Source organism: Pinus tabuliformis, chromosome 3_2 (assembly GCF_031772625.1).
Source record: "Pinus tabuliformis cultivar Carrire ecotype Pingquan chromosome 3_2, CPIR1, whole genome shotgun sequence".
In the NCBI taxonomy this organism is placed as follows: domain Eukaryota; kingdom Viridiplantae; phylum Streptophyta; class Pinopsida; order Pinales; family Pinaceae; genus Pinus; species Pinus tabuliformis.
The window spans coordinates 1,102,451,767-1,102,456,396 of NC_142302.1; the positions used below are offsets into that span (position 1 = coordinate 1,102,451,767).

At 31.9% G+C, this 4,630-nt stretch overlaps 1 long non-coding RNA gene across 1 annotated transcript; it reads left to right on the forward strand.

Annotated features, from left to right (window-relative positions):
• The first annotated feature begins 302 nt into the window (after positions 1–302).
• Positions 303–999, forward strand: LOC149184520 (uncharacterized). Its single transcript, XR_016257788.1, has 3 exons — positions 303–419; positions 630–748; positions 952–999. It is a non-coding gene; the product is annotated as an uncharacterized LOC149184520 (long non-coding RNA).
• Positions 1,000–4,630: the final 3,631 nt, after the last annotated feature.

The following is a 4,630-nucleotide window of genomic DNA, read 5'->3' on the forward strand; positions in this document are numbered from 1 at the left end:
AACTTCAAGAAAAATTTCCATCCTTAAAATTTTCCTTGCTCCAACATCATAGGAATGGGAAGCACCAGTACAGTTTACAGGGCCGAGATACCCCGAGGCGAGGGCGTCGTGGGTGCAGGTAACGTGACACTTGGTATCCATGCGGTAGCATGAAGTCCAGCGGTCCAGCTGTGGCGACTTTTATATATTTATATATTCTAATTGTCATATTATTTTATTTAATAATTTTTTATATAACTTTTAATTATTCGTTTTTTCTTTTTATTACTAGCCTGTTTATTACTACGTCCAGTCTCTTTGCTAATCACCATCTACAAATCCCCCAAGTGCCCTTGCAGGTTGGATCGCTAATCCTGCCCCTGTGCCTCATACTTCACTTTCTGTAGGCCCTGTAGGGCTTAGTTCGGCAACAAGTCCAGGTAAGTTGTCTCTACCTCTGGCTGGGATGCAATCTCATTTCTTCGATTTTATAGCAATGGCATGTTTGTATAGATAGTGATATATGTTTTTTAGTCTTTTTGCTCAGAGTTTTGCAAATACTTTGATATGTAGTGATTAAATAGTGTGTAGACATATTTCATTCTTGACCATAGAACCTTAGTAAAACTCTTGTAAAAATCATTTTTTAGCTGCTATGGTGAAGCGTCCGAGGACCCCTCCAGTCAACACCCCACCAGTAGATTACCAGTCTGCAGATTCTGAACATCTCTTGAAAAGATCAAGGCCAGTTGGTCAGCCAGGCGAGGAGGTATTTGAATAGTATTATTTTTGTTTGAACTTTGTCTCATTCTTCAAATTGAGAGTTTAGCTTTTGTTGTCCCATGTTTAATTTGTCAATTTTTGCACTCAGAAGAGTTAATTTAAACTGATTGGTATCTTTGACGCAAATATGAGTGCTTGGCTGTATTGTTTTCAACATTCGTAGTTAATTTATTAATAAACTTGTTGCAGGTTAGCTATCATGGGACAAATCATCTTCAGTGCCTGTATTCGCAAGATCCCTCCACAAGTAGCTCTGGTGAGGCATTAACGGCAGCAGTAGCATGAATTATTTCGTGAAGCCCTGGCGATGGGGGACCAATCTCCTAGATTCATAGAAAGTATGCAATGACCAAACTTACGGATTCACAAAAGGATGGCTCTTAGTGACTCTGCAATATATACTACACAGCTCGATTTCATTAATAAAATGCAATGCTTCTCTTAAATATTCTGCAACATACAAAACACAAATACAATAGTTCACAAAAATGAACAAAATGCTCAAACAGTTACAGTTAAAAGACAGTTTATGGTACTTATGCTACCTATCCCTTATGCTATGTAGCTGGCTGCTATGTAGCTGGCTGGCTTTCTAGCTTTCAGGTTATGGGTCTGGATCGAACAGCTACTAGAGAACACATATCCGTTTATTCCGAATTTTCAGGCAGGCTCAACTTGACGCAGGGACTCGCTGCGTCGCAGCTTCCCTTGTTTCTTTTCAATTTTGTTAATGGGCTACATTAAAATAAACATAAGGTAAAATTGAGTTTGTTAGATTTTTTAAGTGTATTTTTCTTTAATTATTATGTTTTTGGTCATCTTATTCTAATGGAATTTACGTTTTTATATTTGTAAATATTTTATTTTATATCATTTTAAAATTTATTTTAAAAATTAAAATCAAGATTATTTATATATTTTCGTATAATTTTAATCCAAAGTTATTATTCACAAAATAATATATATATAGATTATGGTATAAACTAATAACTTCTTATATATAGTTAACAATCGTCTTTAAAGGTGTAAAGGTATACTTAAGAAATAGAAGATTTGGGAAAATCATCTAGCCACTCACTCCAATGCATCATTAATCATTTCTATGAGTGGAATAAAATTATTTCTCGATAAGAATATGTAGATGAAAAATATCTAAAGCCACTCAGAGATGTTAGAAGGGGTCATACAAACCTTTGAAGAGGACTCCACCTATTAGTTTTTAATGAATGATGAGTAGAATTAAGCTGTTATTAAGATTGAAGAAGGCATTTTCGGTATTCAGAAAGACGTCATTGTCAATTCCATTATTACAGTCCAGTGTTAGAGCAAGAGGAATGGGAATGACAACAAAGGAAGTGGAACTAGAGTAGAGTGACGCACTTCAAGGAAAAGCAATCTAATTATGTTAATCATTTTCTCGTTAAGTTCGTTTCTATGCTAGTTTTAAACTTATAAGTTGTATGTTTTGTAAATATAGGAACCATGATAATATAAAATTCCTTTTAGGAGAAAAAAAAAAGAAATTCAAGCGAAGTGGGTAGCACCATCTCACCTATGCTAACTGCAATTACATATTTTTTTTTGAAAGATGAGCTATTTACTAAAGTAGACAATCTTGAATTCACGAACTAATTTCTAGGCGATGCTTATGAAATCCCAAGCACACCATCTATTGTCTCGGGCTTGGGCTTGTGAAGAAAACTACCAGTCCTTGAATGGTTCAAACCACTGTCGCAGTCCCTGTAATTTGCGATTTTGGGTTAAAAGAAACACCAATGTCATTGATTTTGGCCAACACTTTAATAGATTACATGCACATCCAATCCATTAGATTTCTTAAAAGCAGTGAAACAGAAGTGACGTTACTCCATGATTAATCTACAAGAATCAAATATTTCCTTACACTTCAGCGAAAGTTCCATCATATCTCTATGTCGTTCTTAGTTGTTGCTAAGTCTTCCAGTTCCCCTTTTATGGTATCATAGTATAGCATAATCATAATAAAAGAATAAAAATAGTTTTCACTTTTTATTAATAATATATATTAAAATTTTGTATAATAAATATTAAAAGAAATATTATAAATTGAATCTAAAACATTTAAATATAAAAAATATAAATTATTATTCCAATATTTTTATAGATTTTTTTTTTTAAACCTTAGAAAACTTCATAGAATCTTTAGTTTTTCATTTAAGATGGGATAAGGAAAACTTTAATGATTCTAACCTAACATATAAAATTATGCAAATTGCTTTCTCAAATAAATCATTATTTTGTGTAATTTGAAAAGTTGTATATCTTTAATGGAAAAGAAACGTATATCAACATCATTTTCATTATTTCTTGGAATTTGAAAAGCTTAAATGATTCTCCATTTAACTTGGATGGAAAAAAAAGTATACTAGCATAGATTGACCTTAAGTATGGATCTAACGTGAGCCGATAGGGATCAAATTTCTTTACGTGCAAATTTCTTTAGTATGGAAAATACAATGTGTACTTTTTGGTTGTTTAAATTACATTTTTGAATGCTATATAGAGTATCTATAGGACCAAAAAATGTTTTAACCATAAAATTTATTTTTTTAGTGATCTATAGAATTGACATTAAAATATTTTACCTAACAAGTACGTTGACACATTTTATCAAAACAAATTAAAATGATTTTTCAATTATTAATATATATTCTAAGTATATTTCAATATTAATTGGTATTAAAATATTTTATTGATAACCCACATTATATATTTTTTTATATACAACATTAAAACATTTTATTTAAATAATTTTTTTTCTATAGATAGATATATAAGAAGTTGATAGGGACATAAATTAATTAACATAGATTTTCAAATAGTATTTAAATCTCTTATTGAAATATTTTTTAAAAGTACAAGGTTTAAGCATCTTACTTATAATTACTTTAGAGCGTATTCAATTTTTATAATTATAGCCGAAATAATTTATTTTTGTTTTAAAATAGTATGTCTCAACCACACCACCTAAAAACAAATAAACTTACACATCCACTCATACCAGGTTATAAAATAAACCTCTACACTCCATCAACACCACTTTTACCACTAAAAAAAAATATTTTGATATTATAATTTCCTCATCCAATTGGAGTGAATACTGAAAGTCGATTGGTTTTTTTTTTCCATTTATTAGGCCAAAGTCCAAGCCCACTTTGTTTTCACAAAGAATATGTCCAATGCACTTGGACAGAACGCCATCCTTACTCTTCTGAATTCACCCATAATTAACACTGCCATTGCTACGCCTTCATATATTTATACCTTTACGGCAGATTCCACATAATTAATCCCCCTTCTTGCAGCCTTCCCTCTTACTTTTACGCACTGAGGTTGAAGAGTTGCTCAGAAAGTTATGGAAATTCGAGTCATATTTAGAGAAAATTCCGCAATGATTTTTGTAAATCTAAATTATAGTTCTTAAACTTTAAAATTTTGAGGCGTCTTACAGGTTTTTGATGGTGCTGAATCCATTTCCACCATCAAAAACACTATTCAAACAATGCCCCTACAAGATATTTTGAAAATTTTCTACCCACATTCCGGCTACTTTTGACTATCCAGACAATTCCTCCCTCTTATATTACTTTTTAGGCTCTTCGCTCTTTTCAGTTTCTCCTGCGCTTCGAACAATGGTATTGGCACTTAATTTTGTGAGAAAAATCATAGAAAATGTCGTAAACACTCTCCGAGAATAGTTAAATCGTATGAAGCGCCTCTTGCGCGCTATAAGCTCAAAAATTGTTGAACTATAATTTCAACTGCAACAATTTTTTTTTTTCCTTTTGCAATGCGATGAGATCGCAGATCGCATATCGCATGTGTGCTT